Raw genomic sequence first — 18,359 nt, forward strand, 5'->3', positions numbered from 1 at the left:
TTTCATGCATGAGTGAATATGTGATCCATGTGTGATTTGTCATCCTGTATAGACTAAGTCTAGATGTGGTTATTTCATGTGTGATAGCATTTTGGTTCCACGCAAGTTTTGTATACTAGTATTGGCTTTTGTATTCTGGCAACCATTTCACACGTAAGAGTATAGCAATTTCATGCATGATTTATCACACAAAACTGATAATGGTTTCTCATTTGTAAAACCATATGTGAGTACTGAAAGTTTACTCACAAGTGTTAGGACATAGAAATGAATGCATATTTATAGAAGCAAAACAATGCATGAGATCAAAGAGCTTCTATGTGAGTTTTAGCACACAGAATGAATGCTTTTTTATAAGTGTAAAACCACGCATGAGAGTTCATGGGGTTCACACGTGATTTGTCACATTTATATGTATGGAATAAGCCAAGTGTAATTTCAGGCATGATTCTGCTGGTCAATCACAAGAAATTACACCAACAAATAGAAACACTGTTTCAATAGTCTATCAACTACCAAAACTATATATGTGACTCATTTCAAGCTAGAAGATGAACTAATGATCTTTAAGCGAACTAGTATTCATTTGAGTATTTGAAAAGCTTTCAAATTGTGCTTTAACATCTTGCATTCATTCATTATTATTGAAAAGAATTATGAAAAAGCTCTTATAAGTTTATAAGCTTTCAATTGCAATTTCATCTACTCTTTAAGAGAATTTTTTGTAAAAGTTTATTTTATTACTCAGAAATCTAGAAAATGTATTTTTCAAGTATTTGTAATAACTTTTTGGGTTGTAGTAAGGTTTGTTGAGTAATTTGAGATAAGTTAAGTATTGAGAGTTGTGCTATGGTGGCAAGCACCTATTAAAGCTTGTGAATTTAGTTGAAAATCTCAAGTGTAATCTTGACGACTAGACGTAAGCCAAGTTTGGGGCTGAACCAGTATAAATCTTAAGTGTCTCATCTTCTTCCTTCACACTAAAGTTTTTTACCCTTTTTAAGTTTTTAAGTGTCACCCAATTCACCTCTTCTTGGGTGCCAGCCTATCCTAACATTTGGTATCAGAGCTTGAACTTTTTCTTAAGGACTTAATAGTTTAAGAGGATCCTATGACTAGTTTTGGTGACAATATTCTCCCAAAAGGTGCTAAGATTATTAGACCTCCAAAATTAATAAACTAATAATGATATCATGACTAATTATCAAAATAGAGTGACAAATGATCTTTCAACAGGTTGGAGATATAGCAAGTCACATCCTATTAATTAAGTCATTAGAGAAGTTGGTGATAGAGTTAGAATGAGGTTTACGTAGATAAGTATGCTATTTAAGTTCATTTCTTTCTAATATTAAACACTCTAATATTAAAGAAGCGTTATCTAATAAATATTGGCTCATAGCAATGCAAGAAAAGTTAAACCAATTTAAAAGAAGTCAAGTTTAGGATTTAGTACTTAGACTAAGTGATCATCCTGTAATTAGGATGAAATAGTTCTTTAGAAACAAACTTGATAAAAATAGTATTGTGGTAAGAAATAAAGTCAAGCTAGTAGCTAAAGGTTATAATCAAGAAGAAGGTATTGATTATGATGAAAAATTTACCCTATTGCTAGACTTGAAGCCATTAGACTTTTACTTTCTTTTTCTTGCATCAAAGATTTTAAGCTTTATCAAATAGATGTCAAAAGTGCTTTCTTAAATGGACTAATCAATGAAGTTTATGTAGAACAACCTCTAAAATTTAAGGATCCATCGATGCCAAATTATGTTTACAAATTAAAGAAAGCATTGTATAGACTGAAGCAAGCACTAAGAGCATGGTATGATAGGTTAAGTACCTTCTTATTGAATAATAACTTTAAAAGAGGAATAGTGGATAAAACTCTATTTTATCAAACTGAAGGTAGTGATATCCTTGTAGTTCAAATTTACATTGATGATATTATTTTTAGAGCTACTAATGAGGTTTTTTGTGAGAAATTTGCTAATATTATGCAAGGTGAATTCGAGATGTCTATGATGGGAGAGGTAAACTTCTTTCTCAAATTACAAGTCAAGCAAATGAGGGATGAGATCTTCATTAGCCAAACCAAGTACACTCATGAGCTACTGAAGAAGTTTGGATTCAAAAATTCAAATCCAAGCAACATACCTATGAGTGCATCTATCAACATAAATAAGGAGGAAAAAGAAAAGAAGGAAGATTAATCAAAATTCAGGAAAATGATTGAATCACTACTCTACTTAATAGCTAGTAGACCTAATATTATGTTTAGTGTCTGTATGTGTGCAAGATTTCAAGCTTATCTAAGAGAATCTCATTAAAAGACTGTGAAAAGAATCTTTAAGTATTTGAATAAAACTCCACAATTGGGACTTTAGTTTCCTAAAGGAGGAGAGCCTGAATTGATCACTTATTTTGATGTTGATCATAAAGGTTACAAGACAGATAGGAAGAGTACAAGTGAAACTTGTCAGTTCTTTAATGGTTCACTAATATCATAATTCAACAAGAAACAGAATAGTGTGTCCTTATCATCTTGTGAAGCAGAATACTTGGCAGCTAGAAGTTATTGTGCATAAATTCTGTAGTTAAAACTGCAATTAGCAAATTCAGGGGTTAATCTCAAGGAAATTCCAATCAGATGTGACAATACTAGCATTATCAACTTGGCCAAGAATCTTGTCAATACTTAAGAACCAAGCACATTGATAAAAGGCATTACTTCTTAAGAGAACATGTGCAAAAGAAGGATATCATGCTAGAGTTTGTGCCCACTACTGAGTAATTAACAGATATTTTCACCAAATCTCTAGCTGAACAGTAGTTCACATTCATTAGAAAGGAATTAGGAATGGTAAATCCCAATGAGTTGTAAGATTCTTAAACTTAATGATATTACTTTTTGAATTCTTTTACTAACTTAAGCTTCGGAGTTGTTTTAAGTTGTTTTTGTAGAGTTTAATTTGTAAATCTTGGCTTCTCTAGAATGAATCAAACTGAATCTTAAAGAAAAAGGTTAAGAGATCAAGTATAATTTATTTTAGAGAATAATTATTATTGTTTTAGGACATTTTTTAAAGTTCACATGTCATATGTTATGTGAAAATGATTTATTCTATGATATTTTTTATATGGTTGCATTTTCACGCGTGAGACATGCTTGGTCACTTGCATGAAATAGCACTCAGGATACCATCCCTACTAAATTGTGCTAAATCATATGAGAAGAGGATAGTTCTGCTTGCGTGAAATATCACACAGTATTTCATCCTTCCTAAGTTTTGCTAAATCACCTGTGAAGAAGGAAGTCCCACTTGTGTGAAATGGTCTCTCGAGAGCATTGTGTTCTAACTTGGTTATTTCTCGAGTAAAGTCTACTTGTACCACGCATGATTCTTCCTGTACTAAATGTGCAAAATATGAACATTAACTATCTAGCTAAATCATGCATCAAACTACTAAGTCAGGCAAGAAATAGCATTTAGTCTGAAATACTGGCTAAATCATGTGTGAAACACCTTTTTCCTCACTCATGATCCTGCACTGCCTATATATATCTCGCTTGTCAACTCTTCATTTTCATGCATGAACCAATGTTCAACTTTCTAGCTGTTATACTTTCTTTCTTTTATAAATGCCTCCCTAAATCTTCTGTGGCCATTTTAGCATTCAAATTACTTTACCCACTTCTTTTAAACCTCTTTTTGTTCTTCACCTAACCTAGTTTCTTCTCAATCTTCAACCTAAATCTCTTTTCTCAAAATTCTATATGATGGCAAGAACCAAGGATACTGAAAAGAAAGCTAGTAAGGAGGTGACAAGGAAGAGAAAATTCACAGAGGTTTTAATCAGTGAAGGCAGTAAATCACCTTCTCAATCATCTACAAGGATCAAAACTTTAAGAAAATCCAATGAGCTTGCTTCAACATCTGAGCCTACTTCAAGTAATCAACAAGGTGAGGCTCTGATTAGGCTTGTTGAGAACTATCTCAAGATGGCAGTTATATGCCTCCAAGTGATGTTTTAGAGGCAAGTATTAGAAAAGGGAAGCTTCTGAGCTCTGAGTGCTAGACGAGACTCAATCAGTTCTTCTTCTCTGCTATAGTGGTCATTGGTCACTATACTAAATATGATTCTTTTATCAAAGCCCACAACTTTAATATAGATGAATATTTAAGTAAATCTGGAGGCTTGTTAGTACTTAATCTCATATATTCAACAGATGTTGTGAAGGCTTTCTATGCCAGCTTTGGATGGGATAAGCATAAGAAAACTTATAAAGCCAATGTTAGAGGATGTTTCATTTACATCACTACTAAGAGTTTAGGATACATACTTAGTCTTGAAGCAAGAGGCCTGGAGCTTCAAGAATTTGATTGAGCAAATAAGAAGAATACTCCCAGACTCTATTCCAATGAAGAAAAATTAAGGCTATCATGATGACTGAAGAAGTACCAGATGAAGCATTGAAGCTAGGATTTATCTTCAGACTAACATCATTCTCATTCAAACACTAGATGCTTGCATATATTATGGCAAGATTCTTTGTCAACAAGAGAACTACCTTCAACACCTATAGTGAGTTTGAGATTGAGCTACTGACAAGGCTGATAAAGAAGTAGAAGATCAATATGTGTCACTACATTTTAACCAAGATGCTTTATGCTTTAAAGGTTAATACCAAGAGGAAGAAGGAATAGAAGAAGGACAAAAATCTCTACTTTCCTACTATTGTTTCTACAATTCTGAAGAATTTTATGTCAAGTACACTGAAGGAGTAGTGCTAGAGCTAGAAGAATTCAAAGATACCGCCATTTACAAAATGAAGTTTAAGTTAGAAAGGAACAATTTTGCTCTCAAAGAAGAGGAAGAGGTTGCCAACCTTTTTACAGTAAGAAAGAAAAGAAAATTGCCAAAGAAAGCTGCTATTTAGACTTTTGAAGTTACTGGAGCTTTTTCTTCTCAGCCTTTTCCTTAGATACCCACTTCACCTGATATGTCAAATGCCTTCGTTTACAAAATTCTTAATGGAATTGAAGGCAAACTTAATCAAGTAATGGTGCCTCTCAAGAATGACATCAAAGGCCTTGGTGACATGATGTTGTACTTGAATGGTAAATTAGATAGAATCATGGATCACCTTGGTATTTTTAAGGCACAAGGAAGGACTGTCAAATAAGATAAGGCTAGTCCTTCAAGATTCAGAGAAGGTTTGATTCATACTATTGATTCATCCTCAACCTCGACAACCCATTCTAACCAACCTCACTCACCTTTCCATATACCAACCCCTGTTGACCCTTCCTCTCAAAAGCAAGAAAACCTTCTCTTTAATCAAAGGTCATCTATCCACCTTCATCTAAAAACTCAGCCTTACGATTCAGCTCAACACATTGATTCCAAAACTAAATCTTAAAGCCATTAAGATACCTCAAAGCCTATCCATCTTTAAATGGCATGCCACTCCCTCACATTCCCTTACCACTAAAATCCTCTGACACAGCCAAAACTATTGAAACACCATCCTTTGAAGAGCTCTATGAAGATATTAGTGATATGAGTATTGCCAAACTTGTTGGTAAACTCACTCAAAATGTTGGAGAGCCTGCCACACCCTCATCCCTGCCCATGCCTATGACTTCACCTACTATATCCTCCACTTAATCAATAATTAAAACCTTTCAGAGAAAAAAATCTATCCCCAAACATAAACAAACTAAACCTTCTCTTAGCCAACCTATTGAGAAACCAATCATTGAAGAACCTTGAGACCAAGGGCCTAAAGATCAACTTTAGACAAGTCAAGTTTATCTACCTCTTAAAGGACACATTGAAGATGTTGATCCAAAATTACTTCAACATTCTCCTCGAGCTACTAATGGATCAGCTGATGCATTAGATCCTATTTTACTTATGGATCCAAATGATTCTTTCACCTAGGCAATAGTTCTGTCCACTATAGCCTTCAATCCAGAATCTCTATCTGATAGAGAAATTTTGGAAGCCCATCTCAGATATGTGTTTTCTCTCTTTTAAGAAGGCTTGCTTTTTTTTTTTTATGATGCCAAAGGGAGAGAAAATATAGTAGATAGATAGGCTAGACTTAAGGGGGAGCTATAAGATAAAGCCTTAGAGGAAGAAAACTTTTTGTATTTTTCATTGATAAACTATTTTGTTATGACTTGTAATACGTCTGTTATCAATGAAATATTCCATTTTTTTCATTCATATATTCAATTTCTTGATTGTAAGTTTAATAATTCTACACTCTTAATTCTTATTCTCCCATATTAGTTTAAGGGGGAGTTTTGTATTAAACAGAACTAAGAACCTTAATCTTAAGGTCTTGTCATTATCAAAAAGGGCAACATTATTAGATCATGTGTTTTGATGATTACAAAACCAAGTAGAAAGATATTTGTTATGTGTGCAGATATAAAGAATCATGGATGAAGACAAAACCTCAAGAGCAAGAAAAATCAAGAGAAGATGAAGATGCTTAGGATAAGTTATTTTAAATTCTCTTTGATTTAATGTAAAAACTTTAAGAGCTTAATCACTTTTCATACTCATTAAAATGAATGCATCATATATTTCATTTATATGCATTAAGACTTATCTAAGTATATTAGAGCTTACAAGTAATGTTTTTTCAACGTGTTAAAATTCATTATGGCTACTGTAGTGTGAGGTGCAGAATCATGTGATTCCACATGTCACTCATGAGAATCTGCCAGTTAGGCACACTGACTGATAAATCATGCAAGAATTAAGAAGTGATTCACACGTGATTTATCACTTGTGTTATGTGATGCCTTAAGTCTTGCTTCTACATGCAAAATCATATGTGAGAGCCATTATTGTCCACGTAAGTTCTAGCAACTGATTTTCATTACATTGCGTCAAAGTGCTATTTCATGCATAAGATCTGATAGTAGCCACTCATGATTTATCACTTGTTACACAATCACATTTTGCTATATTAAGTCTGAAGTCATCTCAACCCAAGTTAAAATTGTTCAATTATATGATTCATGATTCACAAATCTATATCTCTTGATCATGTAAAATCTTGCTTGAGTCATGTGTAGTTCCATGTGTGAAAATGAACCCAGACTAGCTTGTGTATTATTGCCTGCTATTTCACACATGAGTGAATATGTGATCCATGTTAATTTGTCATCCTAAATAAACTACATATGGATATGGTTATTTCATGCATGATAGCCTTTTGGTTCCATGCAAGTTTTATATACTACTATTGGTTTTGGCATTCTATCAGCCATTTTAAGTATGAAAGCATAGTAGTTTCACTTGTAATTTATCACATAGAACTGATAATGGTTTTTGATATGTAAAACCATGTGTGAGTGTTGAAAGTTTACTCATAAGTTTTAGGACATAGAAATGAATGCATATTCATAGAAGCAAAACCACGAGTTGTTATGTGTGTAGATGATAACAAAACTAAGAGATGAGGTATTTGTTATGTGTGTAGATATAAAGAATCATGAATGAAGATAAAACCTCAAGAGCATGAAAAATTAAGAGAAGATAAAGAAGTTTAGGATAAGTAATTTAAATTCTCTTAGATTCAATGTGAAAACTTAGAGGGCTTAATCACTTTTCTTAAATCATTAAATAAATGCATCATAGTCTATTTAATTTGCATTAATACTCATCTAAGCATGCTAAAACTTGCAAACAATATCCCTCTTGTGTATAGTTTTTCATAGAAAAATTTTGCATAGTGAAGAGACAGAATCATGTGTGATTCTGCAGGTCACTCACGAGTTTTTACATGGTAGGCATACTGATAGCTAAATCATGCAAGCATGAAGAAGTGCTTCATGCATAATTAAGCACTTGTGTTGTATGTTACCTTATGCTTTATCTCTCTATGCCAAACCACACTTGAAAGGCATCTATGTCCACGCAAGTTTTAGCACCTATGCTCAATTGCATTGTGGCAAAGTGCAAAACCATGTACGAGATTGATGGTAGCCACGCATGATTTATTACTTATTGAACACAATCACACTTTATTTTGTTGAGTCTTAAATCTTCTCAAGTCAAGCCAAAATTGTTTACATGTATGATCATTGATTCGCAATTCTATATCTCTTGATCATGAGAAATCTTGCTTGAGTTATACTTTGTTCCACACATGAATATATATCAGACAAGTTTATGCATTTGTGCTTGCAATTTCATGTGTGATGTCACTCTAGTTCTATGCAAGTTTTGATCATATAAAATGGCTTTGGCACTCTGCTAGCCATTTCATGTATAAGAGAGTAGAGATTTTACACATGATTTGTCACACAAAACTGATATGCAAAACCATGCATGAGAGAAAATGGTGCACTCGTAAGTTTTAGCATTCTGATATGTTAGTATATTATAAGTAATAAACCACACAACAGAGTAATGAGATACCACGCATGATTAAGCACATAGAACTGAATGGTTATTTAGAAGTGCAAAACCATACGTGAGAGGACAAGGTGTTTACACATGATTTGTCACATTCAGTTTTGTGAAACTTCCTCAATGCAAAATCATGCATGATTATACTAGTCATTCACAAGAAAATGCACCAATAGATAGAATCACTATTCCAATGATCTATCAACTTTCAAAAACTATATAAGTAATTCATTTTGAACTAAAATAGAGACTAATGATCTTTGAGTGAAAAAATTATCATTTATGCATTTAAAGAGCTTTCAAATTGTAATTTTACTAATTACATTAATTCATTATTTTTGAAAAGAATTGTAGAAAGCTCTCAAAGGATTATAAGCTTTCATTTGTATTCTCATATATTCTTCAAGAGAGTTTTCTATAAAAAGCTCTTATTATCTTCTCTGAAATCTTAAAGAGGAATTTTTCAAGTGTTATAACAACTTGCTGGATCGTAGTAAGATGTATTAAGTGAATCAAAATAAGGTTAGTCTTGAGAGTTATAGTGTGGTGGCAAGCACCCATTAAAACTTATGGTTTTAGTTGAAAATCTTAATCGTGATCCTGAGGACTGGATGTAAGCCAAGTTTGTGGTTGAACCAATATAAATCTTGAGTGTGTCATCTTCTTCCTTCACTCTTTAGCTCTTCAATCTTTTTATGTTTACAAAATTTTTGAGTGTCACCCAATTCACCCCCCTCTTGGATGCCAACCTATGTTAACATGCATGGGAGCAAAGAGGTTCCATATGAGTTTTATCATATAAAACTAAATGCTTTTTTATAAGTACAAAACCACATGTGATAGTTCATAGGGTTCACATATGATTTGTCATATATACATATCTGGAACAAGCCAAATGTAATTTCATGCGTGATTCTGCTAGTCATTCATAAGAAATTGCACCGACAAATAAAAACAATGTTCCAACGGTCTATCAACTACCCAAACCATATATATGACTCATTTCAAGCTAGAAGATGAACTAATGATCTTTAAGCAAACTAATCTTCATTTGAGCATTTGAAAAGATTTCAAATTGTACTTTAATATCTTGCATTCATTCAATATTCTTGAAAAGAATTGTGAAAAAGCTCTCATAAGTTCATAAGTTTTCAATTGTAATTTTATCTAATCTTTAAGAGAGTTTTCTATAAAATTTTATTTTATTACTCAGAAATCTTGAAAAGATATTTTTCAAGTGTTTGTAATAACTTGTTGGGTTGCAACAAGGTTTGTTGAGTAATTCAAGATAAGTTAAGTCTTGAGACTTGTACTATGGTGGCAAGCACCCATTGAAACTTGTGAACTTAGTTGAAAATCTCAAGTGTGATCTTGAGGACTTAATATAGGCCAAGTTTAGGGCTGAACCAGTATAAATCTTGAGTGTCTCATCGTCTTCCTTCATACTAAAGTTTTTCACTCTTTTTAAGTTTTTAAAAGTTTATAAGTGTCACCCAATTCACCCCCCACTTGGGTACCATGTAAAATCTCACTCTACTAAACACAATTAACTAATCAAAACTCATAGTAATCAAAGGATTAACCTATAAAGGTAATTACCAAGTTTTAATTCTCAAAATAAGGGATCCTAAGTTTTCATAGTTAAAATAAGTTTTAATCAATCATAATCTTTTATATCAGAGTAAAATAAGTTACGGAAGCATAAGATATCTCAAAAGAGTAAAAGAAATCAAAATCAGTTGAAAAAATAATAAAATTACTGTGAGACAAGACAATACGCCACAGTTGGTGCAAATTACACCATGGCGTGTTGCACGCAAATGACAGCAAATTTACAACAAAATTAGGAAACTATTGATGTGCCTCTATTCTCCATTCGATGTTCAAATGACATGATTTAGGTATCTATAAAAAACTCTTTTCATAAATTGGCTAATGGTATGGGTTTCACTTCCAAAACAAGTCACATTAAGAAGTTGGATACCCAAACACATTTTGACCACTTATCACAACAAAAGGTATCCAAACTCAAAACAAGTGCTAAAAGCCTTTCTTAATGCTTAAACCATATCCACTAGACCTACGACTATTAATACAACACGTCATTCACATTCAATTAACCACATAACACAAAATCACTCCTCAACTCCTTTTTCACTAAAAAAATAGAAGGGGGAGGCAATTTGCCTTACATTGCATCAAAACCAATCATGACAAGTTCAAAACACTATTTTTACACTTACACTAGTATTTTAACTCTATTAACAAATCTATCTCATCCTACCAATTACTCAGGGCCTAAAATACAATTCAAATTTGCAATAACAAAATAGTGTAAGTACACAATATGTAACCTAGAATTAGTAACTATATTCTATTACACAAAATAAATATAAACTAGAGGCATATAGTAGGAATGAACTAATTCTTAGCCTCTTGAGCCTTCTCCCTCTCTGCATTAAAGCTAGAGCCTATAAAATGTTAAATAAGAGGGGTGAGTTTACCCACTCAGTAACTAAGGTAATACTTACCATATGCAGTTATATATCAATTGTAAATCAAACACATACATTTGAAAATAAGTTCTTAAATCATGTTTAACCACATATCAAAACTTATTATTACACGTTTAACCCATTTTCATCTCACATACACTAGGTGCATTATCACAATATATTTAGCCATGTGTTATCCATGCAACTTGCTATATCACAATCATGTGACACATCATACACTTACATAGGCAATGATCAACCAACCTTATACCCTCCTTATTTTCTCAAACTAAAACCGTGGGCTATAACACTGAATAGGCCTTCGTCTAAGTAACTGGACTATCAAAGTTCACCAATCATGGGGTATGATCCAGTCAAAGATCACATGACTCACGCTCAGACCACAAGTTCCCCCATTCTCGAATCTTTAGGGTATCATGAAACATTCTCATTCCACTAAACATAATTAACTAATAAAGCACCTGGTAATTAGAGACTTAACTCAACAAGGTGATTTACAAGGTTCAATTCAAAAGCAAGGGATCCTAAATTTTCTAAATAAAAATGAGTTTAAATTAATTAAAATCTTTCATATCAGAGTAAAATTAAGTTATGAAAGCATGGGATACCTTATAAGAGTGAAAGAAGTTGAAAATGATTGAAAAACAAGACATGTGCTGTGAAAAAAGGCAATATGTTGTGGCTCATGCACACTATGTCGTGGCGTGTTGCTCTTTGTGCCATAAGCTGTGGCTCAGGCACCATGCAACGTAGCATGTTACGCGAAATTTTAACTAATTTTGCTATCGTTTGATAACAGAATCAAGGAACTTTTAATGTGCCTCGATTCTCCGTCCGACATCCAAATGACGTGAATTAGGTGTCTACAGAAAAATCTTTACATGAACTAGCTAATTCACTTTTAAAACAAGTCACACTAAGAAGTTGGACATCCAAAAATATTTTAACCACTTTTCAACACTTTTACACAAAATTGGTGTCCAAAACTCTCAACAAGTGCTAAAAGCTTTTCGTAACACCTAGACCATGTCCATTAAATTTAGGACTACCAGTACAACATGTTATAAGCACTGAAATATCAGTATAATAAACATTCACTCCTCAACCCCATTTTAATAAAAATAGAGAGAGAGGTAATTTGTCATTGCATCTCGCCCAAATCATTCAAAACATGTTCAAATCTTTATTTCTACACTTGCACTAGTATTTTGACCTTAATAACATATATATATATATATATATATATCAACATACATAAAGATTAAGGGCCCAAAATACAAACCTAACATTTCCAATAATAAAATAGTGTAAGTGTGATGGCATGTATCCTAGAATTGGCAAATCATATACTATTACACAATTAAATCCAAAATAGAGGCATAAAGTAGGAATATGCTAATTCCCCACCTCTTTAGCTTTCTCCCTCTCAACACCAGAACTAGAGCCTAAAAGATGTTAAATAAAAAGGGTGAGTCTAGCCACTCAGTAACCAAGGTTAAACCTACCTTATGCAGTTTTATATCAATTATAAATCAAATATGTGCATAAGGAAATCAAGTATGTAAAACATGCTGGCATATGTCCTATCTTGTAATTTATCATTAAATAAATTCTTTAACTTTCATAACTAGGTGCATTGTCACCATATTCTTAGATATGTGACATGCCCATACTCATGCAACTTGCCACCACTTAACACGTGTAACACATCGTATATTTACTTAGGCAATAATTAACTAACTTTATATCATCCTTATTTCCTCAGACTAAAACCATAGGCTATAACACTGATTAGGGCTCCGTCTGTGTGACTGGACTACCCAAGCTCACCAATCGTGAGATATGACTCGGCCAAAGATCACAAGACTCACTCTCGGACCACGGCTTCCCCTATTCTCAAATCCCTAAGGTATCTCATACTTAGGCCATTCTCCTCATTGAATCAATAGAGATAGCTAGATTCTAGTCCCTCAACAAACTATGGGATAGTGCCTTAACAAACTGTAGGATAAGGCTATACCCTTGTGCACCAAAGGGTAGCTTAAATACCATATGAATTTTTTTCTCTACTCCTAATCCTTAGGTGAACTACCGTCGCTAATCATGCCATAATCAATACTTACTTATTTTAACATTTTCATCTTCATTTACTCATTAACACAACAATCACATTGGGCTCATAACTATACACTACCCAAGTATGTATTCTCATCATCTTCTCAACATTATTCTCACTTGTCTCAAAATTTACTTCTCATGAACACATAATTACTTCTACATAACATCACATTTATTACAAAAAGCATCAACATGTTCATAGTTCGAAGACCTTCTTGACTTCACATTTTTTGTATTTGCAAACTAAAAATAGCATGACGCACATATAAATTTTCATACTCTCATTGAAACTAATATATGGTTTTACATTAAAATCAATCCCAAGCGTATAACATTCACAATCCATATTTACCAATCAATTGATATATAACTCTCTGAAGTAGCATTCTTCGGTTACCTCAAACCTTTGAGAGGTCCAAGATTTACCCCTCAATCAATTAGCTTCCAAGCTTGAATTTCCAATCCAATAGGTAACTAAGAGCCTAAACTATAATCAACCAAGTTAAATTTTATCAACATTAGCAACTCAAGCATTTAAACCCTCAATCTTAACTTTTAAATTGCCTAACATTCACTCTACATGAGTTGGAGCCTATCCATTGGGTTTAATAATTACCTTTAGTACCCAATAGCATTAATGAGCCTTTAAATCCCCATTAATAGTATCATAAACTTCCAACTACCCATACTAAATGAGGTTTTTGGATATTAATGGTACCCAACAACCCAAGACACCAAGACTCAATATTCCTAGGTTTAGATACTGTAATATATTCCTATTAACTCCATTTGATTCAATAAATTCAAACCATAAACTATATGAATTGAAATCACCATCATCATCTAAACCTTAACTCAAATCCTTGAGAAAATAGAAGTGAAAAAGAGGAAAAGGGCTTAGAAATCTTACCTTGGATGATTTAGAGCTTCAAACCTCCTCAAATTCTCATCTAAGTTGTGCCCTAGGAGAGTATTAGCACATCTCTCCATTTTCTTCTTTTCTTTCTCTCTATTTTAGTCTCATTTCGTGTTTGATAAACTACAGAAAATGGCCATGCACCACGGCAAACACACAATGTGTTATGGCACATGGCACAAAGAGGTCCTTCCTCATTTAGAAGCATCTGTGCATTGTGATAGATGAGCTACACACCGCAGCGTTAGCACAGCAACATTAACTTTTCCTTTTCTTCTCCTTTTGATGTATGGGTGGCCCACCTTAATACCAGACCCACAACTAGAGCTGAAATACCATCAAACATGATTATTAGACCTATTTGGCCACACACCATTTCAAATAACTTAATTACCCTAATTAAGTTTAATTAATTAAGGAATTAAAACTCAGGATGTTACATGTCATATACCCTAAGCTATTCTCCTCATTGAACTAGTAGAGATAGCTAGGTTCCAGTCTCTTAAAAATTTGTAACATTCTAAGTTTCTTAATTAGTAATTATTAGTGTTTCCAAGGGTAATTTGGTCAATTTAGATAAATTATTGATTTAGCGAGGTTTGTAAGAGACTAATATAGTTTTTAAATCCTTAGATAGCTTTAGAAGAGGGCTAGGTCAATATTTAAATGAGCCATGGCACGAAAGGGAGTTTAAAATTTTGTGGAACTTTCTATACCATGCTCTGTGGCATACGCGCAAATTAGTACTTACCAGTTCATGAAAATAGACCGAAAATAAAAGAGAGAAAGAAGGAAAAATGAGAGAGTGACAGAGAGGAGCTCCTGGTCTGCTAGGGCATGATCCCTAATTTACTTTATTAGCATTTGGAGCTTAAATCACTATTGGGTAAGTTTCACATTTCCTCTTCTCCCTCTTTTAAGCAAAAATTTGGATTGGTGCGGCAAGGGGGCTTTTATTTTGGTTCTCTTAGGTTTAGACCAAACCTATTAGTTTATTTAAGGTCTTAAGGAGTTAAATCAAGCCTCTAATGCTAATTTTATGAGTTTTATGGTGATTGAGAATTTTTGGTATAATTTGAAGATTTTGAGATAATATGGGATATTGGTTAGTGATTTTGGTGTGTTGGAATGTTTAATAGGATGGTTAGAATTTTTAAGAATGGTTGATGTTGTTAGAAAGGAATTTAGATATTTTAGACACTTAGAACCTAGTGAATTCGGAGTTATCCAGAGTGATAATTGATGATTGTCACTTAATTGTGTAGATTAAGCATCACTCAAGCTATATCATGCGTATAGAACATATGGAGCTAATGTTGAGCCACAGTAATCCTTTTGTGTGATAAAGGATTGAGGTAACCATATAGTTTATTGTGTTTATTAACTATTATAATTGTGTAGAAGTAAATACAAAGTGATGAATTTGTTGTTTAAGAATTTTATGCACGATTTGATATTGAAAATTTTAGCATGAACATTGGTTTGTGAAATGGATTTCAAAAATTCATTAATTCCAATGGATATGTATGTGTGTGTGTATATATATGATATGAAAGTAAATGTGGTAGAAATGTGGATAAGCAATGATAATTGTGAAAAAGCATGATCATAAGGGTTGGGAGTTCACCTAAGATATGTAGGGATATGTGCGTATGGAGATATATGAGTGAAAAATTCATATGGTCACACTGGCATTATGGGCATTTAATGCAACATTATATGAGACTGTTACCATAGGACATCCAAATAGTCTCGCAACTCCCTGGTACTCATTAGGGTGTGGTTAGGAGTCAATGACGCCTCTATCACAAGTACGTGAAAAGGGAAAGACCATAGTCCATAGGTGAGTTAAATTACCTTTGGCCAGGTGTTTCTACCACCAAAAGTATACTCGGGTCAACACGTGTTTGATCCAAAAGAGCCTATGGTTTCATGTTAGGGAGTATTGAAGGTTCGGTGGGTAGATGATCATTCTAGTATGAAATTGTATGGAATTCTTATGAAAAGATGCATTTATCTCATAATTTTGATATACTAAATAATTACCTTAGTTTTGATACTTTATCATGGTTATTTGTGGTAATAAAAGTTTAATGAACTATATTGATTACTGAGATGTTTATCTCATCTCATGATTATATTTTACAAGTGAGGGCTCTGGTAGAGGCAAGGAGAAGGAAGGAGCATTTGAAGTATGAAGAGCATAGTTCTATAGCTCTTTCCTTTCCTCTCTTTTTTGGGTATTGTAATAAATATTGTCAATATATAATACTAACTTATGAACATGACATTATTTTGGGATATCACTTGTATGAATTTGTGATAAGTATGCGTATCTTAGTCTAAAGTTGATGTAGTAGATTATGTGTATGTGTATTGGGCCAAGTTACAATGAAAAGTGATGAATTTAAAGTGATTTATGTATGAAAATGACCAAATTGATATGTGTGTTAGATTTTATCCACCCCTTTATGTTTTCTAAATTAGGGTTTTAAATGGTCATTTTAAGTGTGAATGCTTAATTGTATGTTATGATTAAATTGTCTTGCTGTATGTGGTCTATTTGATGTGGTCAAAGTGTCTCTGGGGCTAATGACAATTGGCATTGTGAGTTGGACACCTTGTGTGTGTTTTGATATAAAAACAAACCATTTTGGGTTTGAGTGTTCATCTTTTAAATAGATGATTGTTTGAGTGTGAAACTAGTGCCATTTGCTTGAGGACCCAAAGAGCTTTGTGTGAATATTTAAATTTCCCAAATCGAATAACGGATGGTGAAACGGCACGCTCTAAAAGTTTGGATAGCTGTCATGACAACAATATGCTATCATGACAATAGATGCGCACCACAACACAAGAGGCCTTCGAGGGACTTGTCCCTCTATGCCATCCACCACGGCGAATGGGCCAGAATTTTTGAAAAGGGCTTATTTTAGCCTAATTTGATGTGGTTTGATTTTGATGGTTTCGTATTTGTTCTTAATTAATTTTTAACCATGATTTGAGCTCAAACAATATTTTTAAAAAGGGTTTTCTGGAGATCCCAATGTTTTAAACTAATTATCTTTAAACTCTTGGGTTGTGATAACTTCTTTATGGGATTTTATTTAATGCTAGTTATCACAACGATATGTATGAGTGTTGTTCTAGTAATGTTAAGGTGGATATTACAAAAACTATAGGACAGTCCCTTGAAAAACTATGGGACAAGGTTATACCCTCGTGCACCGGAGAGCATCCTAAATACCATATGAATTTTTCTCTACTCCTACTCCCTAGGCAAACTCCTGCCCATTGATTATGCCATATACAATGCTCACTTTTTTATTTACGTTCTTATTTATTCATTATCACAATAATCACATTGGGCTCATGACCGTGCGATACCCAAGTGAGCATCAAGTTTCTCATGTTCACTATATCATATGAATACATCATTTTTAATATCTTATACTCATCTTTATCATATTCATCATTAATCATTCATTCACAACACATTGTAAAAAGAAATTCTTTTCGAATACCACATTTACCACTTCAAAACTCATTTCGCAATCACTTTCGCATGTTTAATACACATCACACAATTTACATGGATACCAAGTTTCAATGCATGTAACCCAATTTCATAAATCATAATTTGCATGATAAACAAACAATTCACATCATAATTAATATATAACTGCCTAAAGTAGGATCCCTCCGGTTACCTTAAATCTTTAAGAGGTTAAAGGTTTATCCCTCAATTTTAAGCTTCCAAGTTTGATTTTCCAAGCCTCAATGGTGTTCAAAAGCTTAGTCTAGAATCAACCAAGTTAGATTTCATTAATAATGTCAATCACACATAATTCTTAACTCACTTTCTATTTCTAGCTCACCTAATGCCCACATTTCTTACATTTGGATCTACCAATTGGGTTTGTTAACTATCTTTAACATTATATAGCTTTATTGAATACTCACTTGCCATTAATACCTCAACAACCATAATAATTACAAATTTAATGTCCATTTTTGGACATTTATGAAACTCACTATCTACCAACCACTAAAATCATTAATGCTAAGATTAACTACTCTAAGCAACTCTCATTAACTCTATTTGAGTCAATAGGTTTAAACCCATAACCCATATTGACTGAAATCATCATCCTTATTAAACCTTAACTCAAATCCTTGAGAAAGTGGAAGAGAAAGGGATAAAAATGGTTTAGAAACCTTACCTTAGATGATTTAAAGCTTTAAACCTTCTTAAATCCTCCCCTAGCTCATGCCCTAATAGAGCAAATACAAGTTTCTCCATTTTCCTTTTCTTTCCCTTCTATTTTTTGCATCAGTTCATGACTTATTTTTGCAAAAAAGGGGCTATATGT

The sequence above is a fragment of the Prosopis cineraria genome, unplaced genomic scaffold, assembly GCF_029017545.1.
Source record: "Prosopis cineraria cultivar Desert tree isolate PC_DT_omini unplaced genomic scaffold, ASM2901754v1 PC10, whole genome shotgun sequence".
Taxonomy (NCBI): Eukaryota; Viridiplantae; Streptophyta; class Magnoliopsida; order Fabales; family Fabaceae; genus Prosopis; species Prosopis cineraria.